The sequence below is a fragment of the Dipodomys merriami genome, unplaced genomic scaffold, assembly GCF_024711535.1.
Source record: "Dipodomys merriami isolate MVZ:Mamm:240054 unplaced genomic scaffold, mDipMer1.0.p SCAF_44, whole genome shotgun sequence".
Lineage (NCBI taxonomy): Eukaryota > Metazoa > Chordata > Mammalia > Rodentia > Heteromyidae > Dipodomys > Dipodomys merriami.
The window spans coordinates 3,152,203-3,178,152 of record NW_027206002.1 but is presented as its reverse complement, the minus strand read 5'-3'; the positions used below and the strand labels follow the sequence as shown (position 1 = coordinate 3,178,152).

The 25,950-nt window shown below is 45.8% G+C and overlaps 1 protein-coding gene across 1 annotated transcript in view; it reads left to right on the top strand.

Moving 5' to 3' along the window:
- Positions 1-25,950, top strand: part of Col23a1 (collagen type XXIII alpha 1 chain) — a 200,963-nt gene that overhangs the window by 48,179 nt on the left and 126,834 nt on the right. The gene's annotated exons all lie outside the window — the stretch shown is intronic.

The window sequence follows — 25,950 nt, the reverse complement described above, 5'->3', positions numbered from 1 at the left end:
TTTTTTTTTTTTAACTCTTGAGTCAGGAAAACAAACATAATGCTAGGAACTTGGGAAAACGTGTCTTAGCGGAACAGCAATTCTCTCTAAGCAAACCATGACCTCTGAAATCAGGTCTTAGGCTCCAAAGCTTCAAAAAACCATCAGTTACTATGTTCTCTCTAGAAAGTTCTGTATGAGGAATTTCTCTGGGAGTTTAGTGCCAGGAAAAGCTTTGTCTTGCTAAGAGGATTAGCCAGCTTCCATTGCCCATGGCAAGAGCTTCGTAATCCATCTTTATTTCCCTTTTTGCCCAAGTTGCCAGGAAGCATTGTTCAAAACAGATGTTAAGTCTTATCAACTCTTTTAATCCTTCGATTGGCTTAGTCATGAATTCTGCTTTGTATGTATGTATATATTAATAGCATATCTACCTTTACATTTCTTTAATGCAAAGAGGCACATGAGAAGTAAGTGAAGTTAAAGTCTTTTAAGGATTTGATATTTATACTTCCTGCCCGTGTTTTCTTAAACTATCAAGAGGAATAATCTGAACACTTTATGTAAATTCATCTTCCTGGGATTTCTGGAAGCCTTATATCTCAGGGCTGAGGCATGAGGGGGTGACTTCAGATTCCAGGGAAAAGGGAAGGTGTTTGGCCTCCGCCCTCAGCTGTCACCAGCTGTTCTGAAATGAGATTCTACACTCACCTCTTCTTGCCTTCAGAGTGGACCAGGAAGAGGGAGTTGTTTCTGGGCTTCCCCCTGTTTGAGATCAAATCTTGGGAGCTGGACACCCATGGCACACACCTGTAATCCTAGCTACTTAGGAGGCTGAGATCTGAGAGTTGAGATTCAAAGCTAACCCCAGCAGAAAAAGACCCAGAGTCTCCTACCATCAATTAACTAGCAAAAACATCAGAAGTAGAGCTGTGGCTCAAGTGGTAGAGCACCAGCCGTAAGTAAAAAAAAGGTAAGGACAGAACCCTGGCCTCAGTACTAGCACAATGAAAGAAAGAAAGAAAGAGAGAGAGAGAGAGAGAAAGAAGAAAGAGAGAGAGAGGAAGGAAGGAAGGAAGGAAGAAAGGAAGGAAGGAAGGAAGGAAAGAAGGAAGGAAGGAAGGAAGGGAGAGAGAGAGAGAAAGAAAGGAAAGAGGAAGGAAGGAAGGAAGGAAGGAAGGAAGGAAGAAAGTAAAGGAAGCAAGGAAGAAGGGAGGGAGAGAAGGAGGGAAGAAAGGAAGAGAAAGAAAAGGAAGAGAGACCTGAGCAGCATGTTTGTTCTGTCTTCTATAGGCTTCTCCAGATGCCCAGCAGATCTGGCACCATGTTCTTGGAATCCCCAGCCTCCAAAACTACGATCCAAATGAACTTCTTTCTATTCCTTATAAATAACCCAGTCTCAAGCATTTTCTCATACTAACAGACAACAGACTAAGCCACTTAATAATGGTAGACGGAGCCCAGGAGCCTGTAGTCTGATGCTTGTAGGGCAGGTAAATAGCTGACAGCTCTCCTGGGTGCTGCGGTTTGGAGCTAAATCTCAGGTCAGAGATGGCAAGGCCATGAAAAGAAATGTCTCTGGTGAGCCCAGCTTTGAGAGCCTCCCCCTAGCTGTGGCCTTCTGTTACTGTTGTTGAAGGCTGGTGTCTTGTCTCTGTGCTATCCAGGTAGCTCTGGCTTATGAATCCCAGAGACTCAGGTACCAGTGTCCGTGCAGGTACCTTGTTCCTCCTGGTCTTGCTTGACATCGAGGGTAAACAGCCAGGAGGGACCAGCATGACTCAGAGAAGGGGGACTGCTTGTAGGTGTCAGGAGTGACTACGGCTGGAGCACTCCTGTTTAGAATACCGCTGGGCCTTTGCCCCTCACTCAGACCCAGTGAAGCAGAGGGGACTTGGCCACAGGGGTCTCACTCAGTCTTTGCCCTCTTTGGAGTGGTGATCCATCATTCTCCCCACAAATCACTTTCATGGCCTGAGACACCCCACCCCATCTCTGCCTATTTTCTGTATTAGTGCCTCCTCCGTTACTATGACAACATACCTGAAACTGAGGAACTTAGGAAAAGAGGTTCATTTACTTCCTCGCATTGGAGACTGAAAATCTTAACCATCCAGTCTTTCTTTAGAGTATCACTCTCTCAAGAACTGATGAAGGGCCTGGGAAGGTGGCTGAGTGGTAAAGTGTTTGCCTTGCATGCAGGAGGCCCTGGGTTCGATTCCTGAGCACCACAGAAGCTGGAAGTGGCACTGTGGCTCTAGTGGTAGAGCGCTAGCCTTGAGCTGAAGAGCTGAGGGACAGCGCCCAGGCCCAAGTTCAGGCCCCATGACCAAAAAGAAAAAAAGAATAATGAAGGTCTGTCTCAAGAGCACCACATGAATCCCTTCAAAGGCAGCACTTCATTAACTAATTACCTTATATTAAGCCCCACCTCTTAAAGGACCTACCACCTTTTAACATCACCAACCTGGAAACCAAGCCACCAGTACATGAGCCCTTGTGAGACCCACTTTACCTTTTCGCCCCTGCTGGTTTGCTCAGTGCTCCACCCTATCTGCTAAATCAAAACCTAATGTGTCCTTCTAGGCAACGGAAAGCTAATTTTATTGGGAAGTGTTTTCAGATTTTCACAGTCATTCTCCATATAATTGGAGTATTTCTTGCAAGATTCAGAAGGATCCACGCTCCCTGACACCTTTGACCCTTTCTCTGTAGTGGTTTCTCTAAGACTGGAATTAGAAGCAGACCGGATGGCCAGTTCCCCACGCAGGACAGAGGGGTTTACTCAAGTAGAAGCAGCTATATTCCTGCCAGCAGGCTCTAACCTAAGACAAGTCTGTTCTAGGATTTGGGGGAAGAAATAGGGTTCGGGTTGGTGGTGACTGGGACCTGGTGTGGTTATATGTGTTGGCTTTTCCTCAAGACCCTACCAAGTCTCAGGGGTGCTCAGCCCCCCAACTAGAGGACGATGCTTCTCTGCGAGTCAGGCTGCTCTCCTGTGCAGAGGCCTGGAATTCTTTGTTTGTAGCCATTAATGGTGCCAGGTGCCACCTTTGGCCTACTCAGGTCTGGATATGTCAGCAGGGATAGTTCACTTGTCTTTGGGACCCCCTGAGCCCGAGGGCTGGGGTTCCAAGTTCATTCGTAAGGTGTGCAGGTTGTGAAATGGGATCTCTGTGGGCTGTGTCATAGTCATGCAATGTCATGCGACTCTGTGGCCTTCTAGTCTGGCTTCCTTCACTTGGAATAATGTTGATAAGCTTCACCCGTGCTGTAGCATCTATCTGTACCGCAGTCCTTGAATCCATCGACAAGGGCTGCAAGTCCAAATTTAGGATGTCTAGAGTATTGATTGCATTTTTATATGTGTTTTTGTATACCCATAATGAGTCTTGAACTGAGGTCCTAGGTGCTGACCTACAGCCTTTTTTTGCTCCAGGCAGGTGCTCTACCACTTGAGCCACACAACTCCACTTTTTGGTGATTAATTGGAGATAAGGGTCTCATCATAGACTTAACTGCTTGGGCTGGTTTTGAACCACAATCCTCAGATCTTAGCCTCCTCAGATCTCAGCTGGAACAAGCACCAGCATCTGGCTTGATTGTAATTTGGAAGTGTTTCTTGGCTTGCAGATGCAGGTCCATCATCCCCCTATGATTCCCTCAGTGTTTCCCTCTCCGTGTGTCCACGTCTTGATTTCCAATTTGTATGAGAATACCAGTCAAATTGGAATATGGCCCCATAAAACAAGTTCTGAGGTCCTGTAGCTTAGATCTTGCTGTTAATCCACTTTCTGTCACTATCACAAAATGCCTAAGACAATAAACTTACAAAGAGAAAAGGTTCATCTGGGCTCACATATCTACAACATTTGGTCCCACTGCTTTGGGGTCTGTACTGAGGCAGCTCATCGTGGTGGCAGCATCTGGCAGAGCAAAACTCCCTACTTCATGGCTAAGAAGCAAGGGAGGAAAATGACTAAGGGGAAGGGGCTTGTGAACTTTTTGTGTGGCTGGCCTTGAACTTCGATCTTCCCAAACATAGCTAGGATTACAGGCATGAGCTACTATGCCTGGCTCCAAATATTAATTGGCATCATTAATTTGATTTCTCCAGACACAGGAAGGGAGTGGATTGATTGTCACTGGAGATAGTTTCAGTCCACATGGGAAACATTTTAGGGGAACACACCCTTATGTTCCCGATACTGGTAATGGAAGATTCCAGAAGGAAAGAGCAGCTTCCAAGTAAAAGGGGCCGGAGCTGAGAAAATCTGCTGTGTCTAGACAATATAGGTGACATATAGATTAGATAAGAAATGACAGTGTTGCTTAGAGTCTGGAAGCCACATCTTGACATTCAATCAGACTTGTGGCCCCGGGGAGCAGTTGTTCCAGTTTGCCCAGAGCAATTGTAATTGTTTTTATGGGGTTCCAGATCCTCCTGGAATCCTCGGGACCTCCTGGCATCTTAGCCACCCATTTGTTCTTCTGGCCAAACCCTACTATCGTCCCATCTTGCCACCAGAGCACAAGAAAGGCCTTTCATCTCTAATACCCACTGGGGTCCAGTCTGGCCAACCAACCAGGGTACCTTATGCGACCATCTGGCCCTGCTCCGTCAGGCCTAACCAGACCCCCAGCCCAGCCTCTTCTCCACTTGCTCCCTACACCTCCCCATGGCTAGCATCTCATGCCTTCTCTAACTCCCCTCCAGCTGTGTGTCCCATTATGTCCAGCTCTGAGACCTCTCTTAGCTGAAACAAGGGGCCTGGGACTCTGCACCAGGGGCTACTGGCTCCTGCCAGCTCATGTTCAGTTCTCCTTGGGACCTCAATTTTCTCATCTTGGAAATGGGCACAATCATGGCTACCTTACCTGATGTATCACAAAACCTCTAAGCTTTTCCTATCCAGAATCAACTTCCAAAATAATTCATGAAATAGATGGCTGTGTGCTATGCTTCAAAAAAAGATTTTCTAGCCAGGCATCAGTGTCTCATGCTTGTAAACCTAGTTACTCAGGAGGTTGAGACCTTAGGATCCTGGCTCAAAGCCAGCCTGGGCAGAAATGTGCATGAGACCCTTTTGTGTGTGTGTGTGTGTGTGTGTGTGTGTGTGTGTGTGTGTGTGTGTGTGTGTGTGTGTGTGTGTGTGTGTGTGTGTGTGTGTGTGTGTGTGTGTGTGATAGGGCTTGAACTCTGGGCCTGGGCACTGTCCCTCAGCTCTTCAGCTCAAGGAGAGCACTCTACCACTTGAACCACAGCTCCATTTTCTACCTTTCACTGGTTAATTGGAGATAAGAATCTCACTGGCTTTCCTACCTGAGTTGGCTTCAACCCATGATCCTCAGATCTCAGCCTCCTGAGTTGCTAGGATTTCAGGCATGAGCCACTAGCACCCAGCTTGCGTGAGACTCTTATCTCCAATTAACCAGTGAAAGGTGGGAAATGGAGCTGTCGCTCAAGTGGTAGAGTGCTAGCCTTGAGCAATAAAACTAAGGGACAGTGCCCAGGTCCTAAGTTCAAGCCCCAGTCCTGGCACAAATAACAGGGGAAAGGGTTCTCCTGTGTTTCATTGGAAAGAAAGGGAGGTGGGGAGGGCTGCACTCATGTTATAAACATATATCTTATCTGTTCTCTTGAAGAGGATTTGGGCTGGTTTGCATTTGTACGAGTTCCTCCAAAAGTCCCTACAAGGCCTTAGCTTCCTGATCAGGCCACACGCACAGTAATTAACCACTTCTCCTTCACTTCTCCTTTGGGGCCCAACTGTCTGGATGACCTGCTGGCGCCTAATAAGGGAGTATGAAAGAGTTGGGGGGCGGGTGGCAATTCTACTGAGGCTTTCTGCTTTCCATTTAAGCAAGCCACTTGTTTTTAGTGAGATGGATTGCTGGGCCGCCTCCTTGGGGGCCCTGCATCAGGAGAGTAAAGCTAGAAGTTTGGGGGACTGGGAAGGATTATGCCCGGCCAAATTCTGCCACTGTCCCTAGTGCCGATGGATTCCTGCTCCCCCCTACCCCCTCCCCCCCCCCAGCCCCACTCCCTGTCTTTGCTGCCCAGAGCTTTGTGATATTTTCATAATGGCTTTAATCCACTTTTTCTGAGACCTCTGGTTGCCTATAGAGCAATTCTTCACATAAGTGGAAATAAAGGCCTTAAAAATTACTGGATGCTAACAGCTCACACCTGTAATCCTAGCTACTCAGGAGGCTGAGATCTGAGGATCACAGTTCAAAGCCAGCCCAGGCAAGAAATTCTATGAGACTCTGATCTCCAACTAACCAGCAAAAAGCCCAAAGTGGAGGTGTGGCTCAAGTGGTAGAGTACTAGCCTTGCGTGGAAAACCTAAGGGACAGTGCCCAGGCCCTGAATTTAAGTGTCATTACCAACACACACACACACACACACACACAGAAGCTGTCTGCCCATAAGGACAGTGGCTTATGGTTGAGCATCACTCAGTTGACCTTCCTGATAGTCACTGTGGGCTTGCTGTGTCCTTCTGCATGGCTTCTCCACACAGCTTTCTCACTCTCCAAGGACAGGAGGGGAGGCTGGCTCCTTGGGACAGGAAGATCCTGTCCAGAGTCCTACAAGGAGGCCACTGGCTTCTGTGAGAGCCTGGATACTTTCAGGAAGTCATTATTTCAGAATTCTAGGAAGTTTGCAGGGTTCTGAGAAGGATGCTTTTTTTTTTTTTTTTTTTTTTGTTGGTCGTGGGGCTTGAACTCTGGGCCTGGGAGCTGTCCCTCAGCTCTTCAGCTCAAGGCTAGCGCTCTACCACTTGAGCTACAGCGCCACTTCCGGTTTTCTGGTGGTTTATTGGAGATAGGAGTCTCATGGTCTCTCCTGCCCGGGCTGGCTTTGAACCACGATCCTCAGATCTCAGCCTCCTGAGTAGCTAGGATTACAGGCGTGAGCCACCAGCGCCCGGCTGAAGGATGCTTTTATAATACAGTTGTGTGTGTGAGAGAGAGAGAGACAGAGAGAGAGAGAGAGAGAGAGAGAGAGAGAGAGAGGAGAAGGAGAGGGGGGGGCTGGGTACTGTCCTATAGCTTTCCCACACAAAGCTAGTTAATTGGAGATAAGAGTCTCACAGACCTTTCTGCCTGGGTAGGCTTTGAACCATGGTCCTCAGATCTCAACTTCCTGAGTAGGTAGGATTAGACCTGAGCCACTGGTTCCCAGCCACCTTTGTGTCATGTACCTCAGTGTTCTGACCCACCCTCTGGCCCATACCTCACTTGGATTTAGACTTTTCTCATCTTTCCACCATGGTTGTATGCTCAGTGCTGCCAGCGTGCCATAGTTCCTGGGTCAAAGATGGGCTTTGATCTGGGGGTGAGAAGGTGATCATCTTATCTTCATGGGCTAAGGTACTGCCTGGCTCCTGGGGGGAGTTTGGGGCCAACTCTGACCAGTCTTGGAGTGACAAAGACAGTTCTAACTGGAGGGCTGGGTTTGCAGGGCCCAGCCAGGCCCTTGATCTCCCGCAGATAATATCTTGGAGCTAAGGAAGGACATAGGACAGGGAAGGTAGAGCCAGATGGAGCCAAGAGCTTATGGTAGCTGCCGCAGGGGAAGAGGGTACCAACCCTGGATGGGCAGCTCAAAGCAAGACACCGACCCGAGAAGAGGCCTCAAGGAAGAGCTGGACCAGATGGTGATCAACCAGGGCTTTCCATTAATTTATGGGTTGGGCTCAACAGCTGCTCTGTGTCTGCCAGACAGATGTCTGGATGTGGAGCGGATGAAGTAGTTGAGTTTTAAAGAGACTGATTCAGTTGACTGGAGTGATCACTTGCACTGTTAGATCAACGGGGTGGAAACATTTAAAAGTGAGGGAACTATATTCCAATGACTGAAATAAGAGATGCTGAGGGAAGAAATGCCTAAGAAATAGAATAATAAGCCAGGTAATAGTGGTTTATGATGAGATTTGACGACTGTGGTTCGAAACCAGCCTGGGTAGGTAAGTCCATGACACACTTATGTCCAATTAACCACCAAAAAACCAGAAGTGGAGGTGTGGTTCAAGTGGTAGAGAGCCAGTCTCATGTGGAAAAAAGCTTAGGGACAGTGCCCAGTCCCTAAGTTCAAGCCCCAGGACTGGCATGCGTGCATGCACACACACACACACACACACACACACACACACACACACACACACACACACTTATCTCAAAAAATGTAAATGTAAAAATTAAAAACAACAACAACAATGCAAGGTAGTCGCTGGTGGCTCACACCTCTAATCCTAGCTACTCACAAAGCTAGCTCAGGCAGGAATGTCTGTGAGAGTCTTACCTCCAATAAACTACTAAGAAAAACTTGGAAGTGGTCTGGCTCAAGCAGTAGAGTGCTAGCTTTGAGCACAAAGCAGGGACAGTACCCAGGCCTTGAGTTCAAGCCCTAGGACTGGCAAACAAAAAAAAATGCAAAAAAAAATAATAATGCAGTTGTCTCTCCATGTCTATGAGATCCAAAGCTATAGATTTAACCAATTACAGACTGAAAACGTTGGGGGAAATAGACCTGTATTGGATATGCATAGACCTTGCTTCCCTACTATCATTGTCTGAACAGCTACTCACAGAGCACTTGCATCTGGAGATTATTTAAAGCATACAGGAGGCTCTGTCCAGGTTAGATTTAATACTCTGTCAGTTTACATAAGGTACTTGGAAGTGCTTGGATTTCAAGACTAACCCAGATGCAGTTAGCAAGACCTGTTCTCACAAATGAAACATAAACCAAAGGGCTGGGACATGGCTCACAGCACACGTGTCTCATGTGTAAGATCCTGAGTTTGATTCCCAGTACCCTTCTCCAAACAAAAGCCAAAGAATGATAGAGGCAACTCACATGCATATATCTGTTATAATTAGGCTGATTCACCACATCTATTGCCTTTCATGGGCATTTTTTGTTTAAAAAGTATAGGAGTTTATAAATTAAACTGTGGGTCCTCTACTCCCTCTGGGAAGTGCAGTCTCCAAGACTGCTGAACCTGCCCAGATGGAGGGCTCTGGAGGGAGAGTGGGCTTTACCCATGACCTACTGCAGGCAAGTCCCAAGCTCACTATCCTGAGTCCAGGCTTGGAGAAATGAAGGCCTTGGGGGCAGTGTTAGCCAGGCAGGGCCAGGCAGACGAGATGACCTGGTGATTGCAAGCAGCAGGGTGGTGCCCTGGCCCGCAGCATGCCCTCATGCAGTGTGGGCTGTATTTGCATTTGAGATTTCTCTAGTCTCTACCTTCTCTTTGGCCCTGTGCTCCACTTCTGCTTCCTCCACACCCGTGTTCCTTCTGCCCCTGGAAATCCCTCCCCAGCTTTCCAGCAGCAGGAACTTCTCTCCTGGTAAGGACCGTGTACCCCAGGACTGGTTTCCCTGTGACACACAGAGCTCTAAGAGGAATGGACCCCCTCTAGTTCTTCCTCCCTAGCGGCTGTATGTCATTCCTCAAGACCTAACACCTCTGGCTGTCCTTCTTCTAACACACAGAGGGCCAGCCTCTGATCCTGGGCCTTCTGCAGCACCTTGCAGTATCTGGTTATGATTTTCAAACTTCCTTTCCGTGCCTGTATTTTTAGAGCTTTTCTTTTTTTTTCTATTTTGGGCAAGTGGAACTGGCTTTCTGTTTTACCAGAGGCTGTCACGCTTGCTTTCAAAAAGAGCTTGAAGTCAAAAGTCCCGGGTCAATTTAAAGAATGCTATTAGGTCAATAATAAGAGTTGTAAGGGTGTGACTCCGGCCAGGATCACCAAGAAGGTGCCGTGGGGTTGGGGTGGGGGCGGGGAGAGCACATTGGGCAACGTGCAGGTGAATTTGGCAAGAGCTAGAGAATTCCTAGCATCTTTCACTCCCTGGCTCCAAGGTGACCTCCTCACTGTGGTCCTCTCTGGAACTCTCCTACTTACCCCAAACAAAAACCACACAACAACCCAAAGATACAGCCTTAGGACCCTCTGGAAACTTTCTTGTGATGGTAAGCACAGGGCAAGGCCAGCCAGGTGGCCAGTCTCCAGGATCCTTGAGGGAGTCTGTCATTTAGAGGTTGCTGGTGAAGAGCATGGGAGGGTCTCTCCAACAGGGCAGGGGATGGCAGGGCCCAAGGCTGTCTACATGGCCCGGTCATTGTCCCCAGACCTGAAGAGCCCCTGCTTTCTCAGAGTCCTTCACCCCACAGAGCCTCCCAGTGGTTACACACATGCAGGAAGGGGTCAGTGTCTCCCTGCCAAGATGACACGGTGTGAAATACAGCTCTGTGTCCGCCTCCGGGAGACTTTAGGCCACGTGTCTTCACTCAGCTTTTTATGAGTTTCTACCACTTCAGCTGACAACAGCAATATGGTGTCTGCTGTCTTGGCGTGTCATGTCCCTTCCCACCCTCCCAGTATATTATATGTACATATATACATATAAACCACATGGTGTGTGTGTATACATACCATCATTTACATATACTGTATGTAGATCATAGCTTTACTATTCGGCAGAAGAAATCCCCGAAGTAGGGACTCCGTGTTATAGGTCAGATCTGGAGAAGCCCTCATGTTAGAGTGCAGAAAGTCAACTTACTCATTTTATAGATTTGGAAAGTCCCTGGTGATGGTCGATGGTGGTGGGTGACTGTGGGTTTAGATGACTCTGAGATTCACCATATAGTAGTGTCTCTCAAAATGGGTCTAAGGGTTGTTCAATGAGATGGTATTAAGGAAAGAGGAGACACAGGGAAGGCTGAAAGAATGGGGGTGCTCTGGAGCAAGATGGCTTTCAGAGGGACTTACCTTCGTGCAGGTCCCTGCCTCATCAAAAGCGTACTAGCAGGCTTTACTGCATTTTGTTCTCTGAAGTGTATGCAGAGAGATTTAGATGCGGAGACGAGCTGGTCATTTTGAGTCTCCCTGTCAGTCCACGGATGACTATTTCCTGTCATAAATCTCTCTGCTTCTGATACCCCAGCCCCTTCACAATTCTCAGTACCTCCTAGCATACTAGATCATCTATTTACTCTGCTTAGAGTTATCACACTACTAGCTAGAGGCAGGGAGCCTCTATCTAAAGTCTCAGAACATTCTAGAATATGCTAGAAGCATATTCTAAAGAGAATTAGAAAGCGTACCAAGATCAGAGAGAGCCTCTTTCTTTTGTGTGTCCTGAAAGGGGTGCAGCTGTGCTCTGATGCCAAAGGCTTGTTCTCTCTGGAGGGCCGAGAGATGCTGCACAGCGGGCTCCATAGAGGGCCAGAGGGCCATGTCAGAGAGGTTATCTGCCACCCTGTGAAGAATGCTTTTAGGCCCATTCCTGGGTTCCTGACCTTCTGAGAGAAAAAACAGATGCACCATTTAACCCCTTTTGCGCCCCTGGAGGAACCCAACAGCTCAGGGTTTAGGCAATTGAGTCAAGTTTTTAAAAAGTGTCTGAGCTTTGTGCTCCTAGAGTTAATGACCACCTGGGGCTCCCAGAGCCCCAATCCTCTAATTCCCCAGCCTCACCACAGGAGCTTGCTTGGAAGTCAGCATCCATCAGGGTCCTGATGCATGCAGGTTATACACTGTACGAGGTTGTGGGGGTGCAGGGCACTGCTAAGACTCATGTACCCCACCTGGAGTGGCCTTGGAAATGCTTTTAAGACTGATGAACTCTTTTTAGGGCTCCTCAAAGTCTCTTGTTCACTCGTGCTAGCGATCCCATATTCAATACACATTGCACTCTGATTTACCATTTGCAAAACAGTGGCATTTTGGAAAGAAACTAAGCTCGGAGTTGAAGGCTTCCTCTTCAAGAACAAGTGTTCCTGGGTAACCTTGGATATCACCAGTAACCTCTCTGAGCTCTGCTACTGGCCTATAAAACCCTGCTGCAGGGAACTGATACAAAAATAGGATTTGGTGCCTCAGGCCTGTAATCCTACCTACTCAAGAGGCTGAGATCTGAGGATCAAATTCAAAGCCACTGAGGGAAGGAAAGTCTGGGAGACTCTGACCTCCAATTAAAAAAAAAAGAAGCTGGAATTGGAGTTGTGGCTCAAATGGTAGAGCATTAGCCTTGAGCAAAAACAGCAAACAAAAGTTAAAAAAAAAAAAAGAACAAAACAAAAACCCCTAAAGGTCAGTACCTAGGTCCTGAGTTCAAGTCCCCCCCCCATATTGGTACAAAAAGAAAAACAAAGCTGAGGTTGTACTTCAGAATGACCAGATGAGAAGACAAATTGAGGCCTCCAAAAGTCTATATGGCAATGAATCCTACAGGGACACATAATGGAGTCCTAATGAGACAGGAAACTGACATGTGCCACACACCGATGAGCCTTGAGGAGGTGAGGCTGACAATCCAGCCACCAAAGGACCAATACTGAGCAATGCCACTTTGCTCAGAGGAGGCCAGTCCCCCAAGACAAGAGGTGGAGGCTGAAGGCAGGAGGCTTGGGGGAGAAGAGACGAAGGAACAAGATGCTAGTAGTGTTTAACAGGTACAGCATTTTGGTTGTGAAAGGTGAGAAAGTTCTGCAGGGGATAGAGAGGATGAGGATATACGTCTACTTTTTGGTGTTTGATTGGAAGAGAAGAGCCTCCTAAACGTTCCACCTGTGCTGGCTTTGAACCATAATCCTCAGATCTCAGCCTGCTGAGTAGCTAGGATTACGGGTGTGAGTCACTAGTGGCTGGTTATAATAAATAATATGAATTGTACTCAATACCTCTGAGCTGAGCCCTGGAAATTGGTGGAGGTGGTACAATTTATACAATGTGTACATGACTGAGATTTTGAAGGGGAGGACAGGTAGGTGAAAGAGACTTGCTGATCAGGGACTATAGATTCCAGCGGTGGAGCTTGTAGCACAGGCCTGGCCTTTACCTGCATGCTCAGCTGCCCTAGGCTGGAACCCAAGGAGGGCAAAAAGTCTGGAATTTACCCTCTGTGCACCATGCAGGCTAAAGGGCCTGTACCTGCACAGTGTCGACTGTTGCCGAGGGAAGACCAGATGTTTGAGCTCTTGCTTGTTTATAAACGAGACGTCTGTTCCCATCCAGACCCCCTGTGTTTATACTAGGAACGGGGCTGGGGGTAGCGGGTGGGGGACAGCCCACATTTGGAAGCCATCCCCAAGGATGTTTCTCCCTTGCTCGCACTTGCTTGCCTTTAAGCTGTATGATCTTCGGTGAGTTCATTAACTGTAAAACGGAGCCATTACAGGTACCCAGTACATAGGGGGTCATGTGTCAGTGGATATCCCTCACATGCTAGGAATCATGTTTGAGATGAGGCGCTCAATCTTTGTGTATTAGCATTGTCTTTCCTGCCCTAAAAAAAAAAAAAATGCAGAGATGTTTGTGAATTCTGTGGGTATCGGAGAACGAAATCTTGAATGAAGTTGAGCCTATTGTACAAATTCTCCTAACTCAAAGGTTGTATGGCTCCCCAAATAACTAGACTCTTCAGGGGGAGAATTAAAAAAATCCATTGGAGAGTTCAATTACACTTTATAAAGATTTCCCATTATTTAGCTGTGTAGCAAAGCATGAAATTGTTCCTAACCATCCACTTATTTGGCCCTTTGAATATCCGGGCCTCACAAGGTTTGGGCAGGGTACATGGTGCCAGCCATCAGCTGGCTCTGCTTTGCTAATTTTTTTTTGCAAATAAATAGCAAATGTTGACTTCCTGCCTCCCTCAGTCTTTTCTAGAGCCGTCTGCTCTTCATAAATGTCCCTTAATTTTCACACCCATCTCCATTTTCCTCGTTCCAGTTCTGAAGGGGAAACCATGGAGACATTTGCTTCTGAAAAAAAAAAAGATCTAGGAAATTTGATTTGGTGGGGAAACAAATGTTCTTTTTCTACAGGCATCTAATTGTCGAAAGGATCTGGCTTGTAATTTGTAGTTAAATTTGTTAAATCCTGGAAAGTTTTGAGATATATATAGATATATAGTTTCTTGCTTTATTTTGTTTTTGTTTTTATTGTTGTTTCAGTAGTACAGAGTCCAAATTAAATTAAAAATATTTTTTCCAACTCTGTATTTGGCCTGGCTTTGTATTTTCATTAGCTGGTATTGATGGGAAAAATGGAATAGTACAACAATAGTAATTTAGGAATTTCTGAGTTCCAAGGGAGTCACTTAGAGAAACTTGAAGCTCTTACCATAATATTTGGTTAAAAAATGTTTCCTGCTATTTGCCTGATTTAATACAGATCTTTCTCTCGTGTCCTTTATGCCTCTCAATGACTGAAATAAGTTAAATGCACACAGGTTTTTATCTGAGCCTCTTATGCAGAGATAAAAGAAATCAATATGAAAAACGCCCTATAAGTTAGATCAATGACAGAGGAATGTTGAATTTTTATTACTGACCCCAGTCAATACCTCAGCTGCTTTTGTTTAAAAGTTGTGTTGAGGATTGGGTCTGACTGCTAGGAGAGCAGGATGAGGGGGTGGGGAGAGACCCCAAAAAGCAAAGCCCTAACTTGACTGCTTGGAGACAGAATGGCATCCATAAAATGGTGGTAATAAAACAAGTTAAATCATGTGGGAATATCTACCATGCTTGATACATAGCAAGCAGAGTACATGCAATTTATCCTAAGTCCCTCCCACTCCTTTCCGGAGGATTTCATACACGTCCACCCCAATCCTAGGAGCTGCTAGAAACTTGGGGAGCAGCTCCCCTGAGTACCAAAACTTGTCCATTATTGTCCCCTGACATGTGTCTTCCTTTGGCTCTTGAATGTGTTTAGGATTTGCCAGGCACACATGATTGCATCTGCACCCTTAGTATTTGTGTGTACACACACGTGAGTACATGCCAGTATGGGGGGAAGGGGGATCTTGAACTCAGGGCCTTGCACTGTTGTTTGACTTTTTTGCCCAAGGTTGGCTTTAGCCAGCAGCTTCCACTTCCAACTTGTTTCTGGTTAACTGGAGATAAGAATCTCTAGGATTGGCTTTGAACCATGATCCTCAGATTTCAGCCTCCTGAATAGCTAGGATTATAGGCTTGAGCCTAGTATCTTAAAGGGGTGTGTAGTGGGAGGGTGGGGGGAAAGAAGGGGTGCATACAACCTACATCCTTTGCCACTGCTCTCTCCTGTGATGGACAGGAGAGGTGACCAATAAAGAGAGCCTGGGTTCAGGTGCTGCAGCCTAGCCCGGTTGGGGAATTCCTTGGACTCAGGTCAGGGGCAGGGGTGAGGCAGACGAGGAATCCAGGTCCTGGGCTGCAGCCAGCTCCCATCTCTGCTCAGTCTCATGGAAGGTCCCTGGTCCTGCTGCCAACACCATGAAGTGGCTTGTTTTTCTTCCCAGCTGGTCTTACGGAGTGACTCTCCTAAAGGTGAGGCCAGCCAACGTTCCCATGGGAATTGCTCTTTATTTATTGACTTTAACTTGAAGAATACAAATGCTGTGTGAACTGATAGAAAAGGGGGCCTGGGGGATCTCTTGAATGTCTGTCGCCCCCTCACCCCTACCCCAAACTGAACTATAAAGCTTGGAGGAGCAAGAGTAATTTTCCTTTACCAACATATGGTTGATAAAGTCTTTTATAAAATGTGTATGGGAGGGGAATTAAATCCATGGGGGCTGGGAAGGAGGCTCCGTGGTAGAGCGCTTGCCTTGCATGCATGAGGCCCTGGGTTCGATTCCTCAGCACCACATAAGCAAAAAAGCCAGAAGTGGCGCTGTGGCTCAAGTGGTAGAGCGCTAGCCTTATGCTGAAGGGCTGAGGGACAGCGCCCAGGCCCAGAATTCAAGCCCCATGACTGGCAAACAAACAAACAATAATTAAGTCCATGCATTTCTTGGGGCAAGGGGAGAGGGAAAGCAGGAATAATGCCAAAAGAGAGGGATGTTGATCGAGGTGCATTCTACTCATACTCTGATTTGTTGGATTGAAAGTTCTTTGGACAACTACTTAAGGTTTAAATATCAAATAAAAATAAAAAAGTAATGCCCCCCCCACCCAAAGAAGCCACATACATGAATTGCATGTTCATTATCTTTGGAAACAAAAAATTGTTAAGTATTGTGGAAGCTAAAGGTTCTCAGCAGTGAGACTGACTGATTGCTTGATTAATTTTTGCATGCTGGGATCAAACCCAAGGCCCTGGCACATAGTAGGCTAAGACTATACTCCAGAGCCCAACAGTATGAGTCTTCAATCTGTTTTGCCTGTTTGAAGGATGCTGGCCATACCCTGTGGAAATGTTCTAGTTTATTTTCTCCAAGCTTCTTCTGATAGCCCAAACTACATTTCCCAGCGTGAACCAACAGTCTGTTCGCATTATGCTTTGCACTTCATGCAGTGTTCCTTATGACACCTGAGTGCTGTTCCCCACAGCTCACCGCCCTGCTTCCCCCTTCCCCAGTACTTCTCTATCTCCATCAGGTAGGCTGCATCCAGCTCTTCCTACCTGCATGACCTTTGCCATGCTCTTCTTTGCAAAGGGTTTTTTTCCCTGCCTGATTTTTTTTTCCCCCTTTGAGATAAAGAATTGGAAGCTGGATTAATCTGTCTTGGTCTTGGGAAAGGTGCTTCTGTGTTAGGTCTACTTTATGCTGTTTATATTCTCAAAATCTGTGGCTTTTCTGCACAGCCAAGAAGCTCTGGGTTCATGGCGGGGCTGCAGAGCGCTGGAAGAGGGTAGACCAAAGCAGAAATAAACACACTGTGAATGTAACAGCTGAGCTAGCCCTGCTGAATTCCAAATTAAATGCTTTTTGTTTAAAAAAAATGTATTTTTGGAACAGTGATCTCAGGAGAGCGCAGAAAATAGAAAGGGAGCTGAAAACCACACATTATCTCACCCTAGAGAGGGAGCAGTTGTGATTGACATTGTGTTGAATATTTTTCCTCGCCCCCCCCAGATGTTTATTAAATGTCATAGAACAAGACAGAGACGACGCTTGCATATTAGTTTGTAGTCTCTTCCATCCTTACTGCTCCATGAGTATTTAACCATGTCATTTACATTTCTTAAAAAAAAAAAATCACTCAAGCCAGGCACTGGTGGTTCACACCCATCATCCTAGCTACTCAGGAATCTGAGATCTGAGGATCATAGTTCGAAACCAGACCAGGCAGGGAAGTCTGTGAGACTTTTATCTCCGATTAACCACCAAAAAGCCAGAAATGGAGCTACGATTCAAGTATGGCAGCAATATTGAGCCAAAAATCTCAGGGACAGCATCCAGGCCCTGAGTTACTGAAGTGATTGACCTTTAAATATGGAAAATATTTAAACCTTATAGAAAAGGAGAGTGAAGAGAAGGAAGTTCTTGTACCCATCACCTGGCTTCAGCAAGTTCTAACTATAAACAGTCTTGTTTAATGAGGGAACATCTTGTTTCTCAACATTCACCATCTGGATTATTTGGAAGCAAATTGCAGACATGATATTGTTTCTGATAAATATTTCAATGTAAATATTTAAAAGTCAAAGGCATAGGTTTTTTGTTTTGTTTTGTTTTGTTTTGTCAGTTATGGGGCTTGAACTCTGGGTTTGGGCGCTGTCCCTGTGCTCTTCAGCTCAATGCTAGCACTCGACCACTTGAGCCATAGCACCACTTCTGGTGTTCTAGTGGTTTATTGGAGTTAAGAATCTCATGGACTTTCCTGCCTGGGCTGACTTTGAACCATGATCCTCAGATCTCAGCCTCCTGAGTAGCTAGGATTACAGGTGTGAACCACCAGTGCCCGGTTTAGTTTTTTTAATCACCCAAGTATCATTGATCGCGTGTAAAGTATCAAAAAGTTAACAGAAAAAATCCTTGATATCCACTAACTTTCCAGTATCTTAAGTTGGGTGGTTTGTTTTTTTTTCCCCTAATTTTATATGTGTCTGTGTGACTGTGTATCTGCGTGTGCCAGTACTGGGCCTTGTGCTTTCACTTGGCCTTTTTGCTCAAAGCTGGCATCCTACCACTTGAGCCACATTTCCACTTCCAGCTTTTATTCTGGTTAATAAGAGCCTTTATCTTTGTCTTTCCTGGGCTGGCTTCAAATACGACCCTCAGATCTCAGCCTCCTGAGTAGCTAGCATTACAGATGTGAGTCACTGAGGCCTGACCAGTTAATAACTGGTTTCCCAATAAAGTTTGTGTGTTGTGATGGATTGGTGGAGCTCTCATAGTTCAGCTGTCCTACAGAACCTACTTGATTGATTATTATATTTGAGGATGCTGGGGATTGAACCCAGGGCCTCATGCATGCTGGCCAAGTGCTCTACTGCAGAGCCAAGCCCCTCATCCCTCCTTGTAATTTAATTATTTTGAAGAAACCTGGTCATTTGTCCTGTAGTTTCCCACCATTTGGATTTTGATGATTGCATTCAATGGTGTCATTTAATCTGATTTAATGAATGGTGTCATTTAAGCTGATTTACCTCTGTGCTTGTATTTCCCATAATTGGTGGATGTTTGATGACAATTAGGCATGGTTTGGGGAGGTAAGGATATTGTTTAGTGGTAAGGGTACCTTCTTCGGTGTACCACAGGAAGACTAAGAAATGAACTTGTTCTTAAGCATGCTCCAAAGGGGACCATTGAATCCTGTTTGCAATACCGTTGTGACCTCACACCCTGAAATATTTTAACCCATTACCATTGTTCTCAGTGATGTTTGAGCCATCTCATCCAAGCCAGTGGCTTGGAGTTCTTTTTGTCAGTATCTTGTTGTCTCTGATAGGTTTGTTGTTGTTGTTTTAACTATAGCCTGATGGTCTTAGTCTGGTTTCTTTTGCTATAACAAAATTCCCTGAGACTGGATACTTTATAAAGAATAGAGGTTTGCAGCTTATAATTCTGGAGGCTGGGAATATTAAAAGCATGATGCTAATAGCCATCATCTGTCCAATGTGTAGAGATGGCCTCACTGCATTCTAAACTGATGAAAGGCATGGCATGGTGAGAAAGAGCACTTGTACAAGTCAGGTCTGTCTTCCTCCTCTTAAAAAGTCATTATTGTCACTTCTAGCATTTTTGGTGGTCAGAGACCACAGTCTCTTGCTCAGGCTGGATTTGAACCACTATCCTCAGATCTCAACATCCTGAGTAGCTAGGATTACAGGTGTAAGTCACTGACACTGACAACTTGTTTTGGCAGGACTGGGGTTTAAACTCGGAACTTTCCAGGCTTGCTTTCTCCAGCTGACTGGCGCTCTCCCACTGGAGCCATGTCTCCAGCTCTCTTTTAACTTTTTAAGGCCTCATTTATTTTTACATTTAAGCCTCTGTGGTGATGGGCTTGTACATGCTAGGCTAGTACTCCACCCCAACCCCTCTAATCCTAGCATTCCACCCCAACCCCCCTAATCCTTTGCTTTACTTATTGATTGATTGATTGATTGATTGATCTTTTGTCAGTCGTGGGTCTTGAACTCAGGGCCTGGGCACTGTCCCTGTGCTCTTCAGCTCAAGGCTAATGCTCTACCATTTGAGCCACAGCGCCACTTCTGATTTTCTATTGGTTTATTGGAGACAAGAGTCTCATGGACTTTCTTGCCCCGGGATGGCGTTGAAGGTGATCCTCAGATCTCAGCCTCCTGAGTAGCTAGGATTACAGGTGAGAGCCACCAGCACCCAGCTTTAATCCTTTGCTTTAATCCTGTCATTTATTCTGTAGTAAGGAGAAGCTGTGCTGTGAGGATCCTCTTCTCCCAGCATCCTTTGTGAACCAATCGGCTGAGCTCTCATAGTACCCAGGAAAAAGGCATTTCAGCCTTTCACCCCCCTAAATCTGTTTCTTGTGCCAGCATGCTTCAGTTTGTAAAGTTACATAATTCATCACTACTCGAGTGACTTCTTGTTTTTAGTCCTTTTCACAAATGTCTTAGCTATTCTTGTCTGTTTATTCTCCTAAATACACAGGAGCATTATTCTGTCAAGTTAAACCATCCCCTTGATCTATTAGGGGACCAGGCCACAGGCACCAAGTTTGAGAAGCTTTGGGGATCCAACAAGGCAGGAATCCCAAGACCTCCAAGACAAGTGCTTCAACAATGGGGGAGCCTCAGTTCCCTACATAAATAGACTCCCAACACCTGGCCACTTAGACAAATACTGGCATGATCTTAAACCACAGAGACACAAAATCTTGGAGCTGTTGATTCTGTTTGGCTGTGGCCTGGCCCCTGCCACCATTTCTCCCTGCCAGTGGCTTTTTTCCCAGCCAGGTCTCAGAAAAGGTCATGTGTGGGCCCTTGTTCCCCTCTGGCACCCTGATTTTGTCAGAGTCAGTAAATGATGGCTCAGTGTTGCAGGTTGAATTGGCTCTTGATTCCCCAAGACCTGGAAACAGATGTGTAGATTTAAGATAAAGTCATACTGGAGAGAGGAATGGGCCTTGGTCCTGGGCTTCTTATCAACCAGGAACAAGACAATGGGGACACACATGTACAGACAAGAAGTATGCCATGTGACCATGGAAGAGGAGGCTGGGACAATGCAGCTGGAAGCTAAGGGAAGCCAAGGATTGCTGGCCACCATCACAAGCTCAGAAGAGTCAAGGAACGATTTCAGCCAGTCTCTGAGGGAAGGGGCTTCTGTAGGCACTTGGATTTCAGAGTTCTGATCTCCAGATGCATAAGAGAATGAACTCCTGTTCATTAATGTCCATCTTATGTTTTAAGCCATCCAGTTTTGTAGGAGTCCTTCTTACTGCTGCCACAGAAAGCAAATACCTTTGGTAAAGGGTTGGCAAGCAGTCCTGTAGAACAGTGTGAAGTTTCACACACTCCAGCGATCTTCTTTTTTTCATAGGAATGAGAATGTGTGTCTCCAGGGGCCTGTGATTACCCTGTGAGTTGGGAAAGAGAGAATTCCAGAAGCTGACCCCTGCAGGGAGCCAGAGCTCCCAAGCTTGGTCTTTAACAGGTTTGCTCATCTGAACCATTCAATTTTGCCAAAAGATTGGAGGCATGGGAAATTGTTGTTATTGTTGTTGTTTGTTTTTTTTTGTTCTCGTACTGGAGCTTGAGCTCAGACCTTGTGTTCTCTGCTTGGCTTTTTTCTGCTCAAGCCTGGTACTCTCCCACTTGAGCCACACCTCCACTTTCAGCTTATTGATAGTACATTGGAAATAAGAGACTCATAGATGGGCTTTTCTGCCTGGGTTGGCAGATCTGAGCCTCCTGAGTAGCTAGGATTAGAAACATGAGCTACTAGTACCGGGACCAAAAAGATTTTTCTCTCCGGCCAGGAAACGGAGGCCCACCAACATTCAAAGATGTAGGCTTCATGGCTACCTTATGTGGAGGTGGAGCTAGGTGACCCTGCTGTCACCACCCGGGCCCTGGGCAACTCCTGTTCTGCGCTGCAGGTTTTTCTGGCTGCAAGCAACCTGAGGATCTGATTGTTAGTACATTGAATAACCACCAAGAGAGCAGCCAGTTTTCAACTGGTTTGAATGAAGTTCCATAATGAGCTTTTTAAATTTCATGTCAGCAGTTCTTAAACACTGCCTAGATTCACTGACTGACCTGGTCCTTCAGGTGGGATGGGGCAGCGGGGAGGGCCGTTACATGTTTAAGAAAGAAGAATCCTTCCCACTGGATCTGTAATCACCTTTCAGGGCTGTTACTGATGGGTCACAAGGCTGTCTGTACTTGTGCAGCCCCGGTGTATGCTGTGAGGAAGGCCAAGATGGGGATTCAAAGGCAAACAGCTGTTGGAGAGTGTGATGTCTGAATTACCTCCGTCAAGGGACTTGATCTTGTTTGATCACTTTGTGGCCATAGCATCTTCTCCCTCTTTCTCCTAGACTGAAACATAAGGGACTTGAGCGTCTTTTCATTTGGTATCTCTGGTCCACCCCAGCCCAGCAATGAGGAGATTTGGGGCGTCAGGGTGGAATACCAGTGAGAAGCAGAATGGACTGGGTATTTTGGGTGCCTGCTTGGCTAGGCTGGGTGAGATTAAGCCACATTTCATTGTACAGCCCTCAGTATTATCATTGGCAAGATGGAGACCGTATCAGCCTTCCTCAACAGCAGCACTGCCCTTGTCTTCATCATGACATGTTGCTTGGATACACTGGACCCATGTATGAATATCCTGGACCAGCCTTAGGCATGTTGCTTGGATACACTGGACCCATGTGTGAATATCCTGGACCAGCCTTAGGCATGTTGCTTGGATACACTGGACCCATGTGTGAATATCCTGGACCAGCCTTAGGAATCCTGTTACTTCTGTGCTCTGGGATTCTGTGAAAGTTGAAACTTTCTCTTGAAGAGGAAAGCCTCTGATGCATAGAAGTTTGAGTGCTTTAATATACATATTGTAATGAACAGAACTGGATAAAATTACAAATCCCCCATCACCTGTCTCCCTACAGCATTTATGACCCTATACCGTCTACATGGGAATTGTCTAGAAAATGAGAGCTTTCTTGAGATAAGAATAACTGATGGGTTGTGTGAAAGTTGTTTTAATGGCTGAAAAAAAATGTCATAGATAATTGATTTGCCTGGTTGGAAAATGTCTAAGTATGTAGGACGTACTGTGTGTTAGACGTTTTCGTTTGTCTCTTTAACAGTAGTGGAGCATAACAATTTAAGGGAGGAAAGGGTTCATAATTTCAGTTTCCCATCCATCATGGTATAGTGGGGCAGAACACTCACACCATGGTAGCCAGGAAGCAGAGAGCAACAGAGAAAGGGACCAAGGACGAAGACAATACCTTCAAAGACACACTTCCAGTGATCTACTTCCTGCAGCTAGGGGGCCCTCTTCTCAAGTTCCCAACAACTCCAAAATAGAACCACCAGCCTCCTACACATTACCCTGTGGAGGACACTTCATGTCCAAACCATAATCTTCCTACCCAGAGACTCACGTCCATCTCATAATGACAAATGATTTTAGCCCATTTCTAAGAGTCTTTATAGACTTAACAGTTCCAACATTGTTCAAAAGCCCCACTTCAAAGTGTTCTCCTGAGACTTTATGTTGGTAGACAGTCCACACTGCTGGCATTTCTAATTTCCTTCGCCCTCATGTCTTCACACATTGCCCTCTCAGGACCTGTCTGTGGGAATCCTGACCCTGTGATACATTACCCGGCCTTCCTGACCTTCCTTTGAAATCTGGGTAAATGCCTTCACAGCCCCCTAATACTTGCATTCTGGATGCCTGCAGAAGCAGCAGCCTGTGAAGAATGCCAAGGTTTGCTGCCAGCCCAAGTAGTAGTTTAGACCCCCTTGGACCATAGCTGCCACTGTCTCTGAGTGCCTGGATGTCTTGGGCATGGGTAAACACTTTCCTAGATGACTTTGTGTACGTAACATACCCAGTGCTCTCTTCTCAAAGCCAAGACTTTCAACTGAGTTAAAAATCTTTACATCTTTGAGCATGCTGTGGGTGGAATCTGGCCAGTTTCTAAGATTCCCTTGTGGCATCTTTGCTGGTGTCTGGCTACAGAGTTCCTGGCTTTCCTTTAAAAGCCTTGAGCTCTCCAGCAACAACACTTTCCTTGGCCCCAACCTTACAAGGAATTTTCTTATATTTTTCTATATCGTCTGCTCTGCTATTTGCTCCTGATTCTCATTGTAAACTTAGCCTAAAGCAGCCAACAACAACCATGACAATGGATATGGCCTTGATACTTCCCCTGAAAGATTCATTAGTCCATTGCCTTTAAATCAGCCTCCTCTCAGTGTGTGGACAAAACGTAGCCAAGCTGTTTAACAGCATATAACACAAACAGCCTCTTGTATAGTTCTGATACAGTAAAGTTGGGAGGGGGGAGAGGCAGGAGGGAGGGGGAAAGGAAAGGACAGAAGGAAGGGGAACAAATTATAAATCAAGTGATGTTTTGTTTCTTCCTCTTGGACTGGGAGTAAGGAATGTCTTAAAAATACCAGTTCTTGCTGAACGCTGGTGGCTCACACCTGCAGGAAAGTCCATGAAACTCTTATCTCCAATTAATCACCAGAAAATCCGAGGTGGTGTTATGGCTCAAAGTGGTAAGGCACTAGACTTGAGCAAAAGAGATCAGGGACAGTGCCCAGACTCTGAGTTCAAGCTCTACAAACAAAACCAAACCAAAACAACAACAACAAAAAGGTTTTAAAATATCAATATTTGGTCAGGATTTCACTCCCCTTTTCCCCATTCAAGTAGAAAAGTTTGCTTTAAAAGCAAAGGCAGTTTACTAAAAGTTAAAATTACACTTTGGCCTGATTTAATTTAAATATTTAAGAAGCTACAGATTTAAAATAAAATCTACAATTCCTCGTGCTATTTGTGTTTAGAATTAACTTTGACTCCAAAATACTATATTCTCAAGAAAAATTAGGAACAGAAGAAGGAGGGATGGCCTAGACCTGCAGATCAGCTCTCAAAAATTTAGAGATGGAAAAATCACCTAACTTAGATTAAGTATCCAGCACAGGGTAATGAGTAGAACTTTAAACTGTGAATTTGAGTTCTTATAGTGTTACCCATCTCATTGGACCTCGGTTTTCTCATCTGCAGAATAAGATGGATAATGATTACCTAACCAGGGTCATTGTGAGGATCCAAAGGGGAAAATGTGCTAGGCATTGGTCATTCACACCTGTAATCTTAGCTACTCAGGAGGCTAAGATCTGAGGATTGAAGTTCAAAGCCAGCCCAAGCAGTAAAGTCCATGAGACTCTTGTCTCCAATTAACCACTCAGAAAAAGCCATAAGTGGTACTGTGGCTCAAGTGGTAAAGTGCTAGTCTTAAGCAAAAGAAGCTCAGGGAGAGTGCCCAGGCCCTGAGTTCAATCCCTAGGACTGAGATTTTTAAAACTGTGAGGGCTGGGATGTAGCAAAGTGGCAAAGTGCTTGCCTAGCAAGTAAGCGTCCTGGGTTTGACACCCGGTAACAAAAAAGAAAAGACAAAAAAATACAGTTAAAAAAATGTGAGAATGTATACGGAGAGACCTAACCTCACACAGCACATGCTGGGTATCAACAAACAGTGCTTATTAATGTGGATTTGTTTAAGCCAGCCCTGATGTGCACAATGGGCAGTTGTGACTGAAATCCAGATGGCAAACAAGATAGCAATGTGTTTTCTTCGTGAGGTAGAGTACAAACTCTAGCACAGCAGCTAGAAAGTTCTAATGCCCTGCAGTCCTGGGTTTGGGGTACCCAATTTCTTAGGTTCTACAGTCCTAACACCCTACCCATTGTGTGATCATGTATGGTCCTTGGTGGTTGTTCAGTTCTTTGGATGGTGTCTCAGCCTGCAGAACACAAGGCAGGATGAGTGCTTTGTTTCTAAAATCACTCCTAAGAAACTGTACACCTCACTTCCACGTCCACATGTGCCTATTGGCCAGAAGCCAGTCATGTGACTTGGCCTAACTGCAAAGGCATCTGGGAGGTTGCAGGACTTATAGCCTCCTATGAGTTTGCTGAGCTGTGACAGATATTATAGACAGCTGCTAGGGCTTGATCATCTGTGCCAAGGTATACAGTAGGTGCCTATTTGGACCCATCAATAAGGGTTGCTCTTCATGATCGTTGGCTGGTACTCTGACATTCAGAGCCGTGGGAGAAGCAGCTGAGGAAGAGCAGACAATAAAAGCTGCCCTGTCTCTTGGGCCACTTCTCTAATTAGGAAAAACAGTAAGTAAAAAAGGTGGGGTAGTTGGGGGCCAGTACTGCATCTTTTGAGTTTGAAAGCTGTGTTTAGGCCAGGAAGTTTCTGCCTTTAATTATCCTGTCTGAGTTGACTTTAATGAGCATATTTTTACTGCCTTCATTTCAGGGAAGGGAAAAAAAGTGCTTTTTTTGCATCCAAGCACATAAAACAGCTTTGTTCATGAGCTGGAAAGACAGAGCTTGTAGCTGTCGGGTCTTCAGAGGCTCTGTTACCAGAAATATTATCTTGGTGTCTGGGCCAGAAGATGGGCAGCCTGTACTATTAGGGAACTAGGGATACCGGCAGGCTTGGAGTCCCACTTTCCATGACTGTCTCCCAGTGTCACATG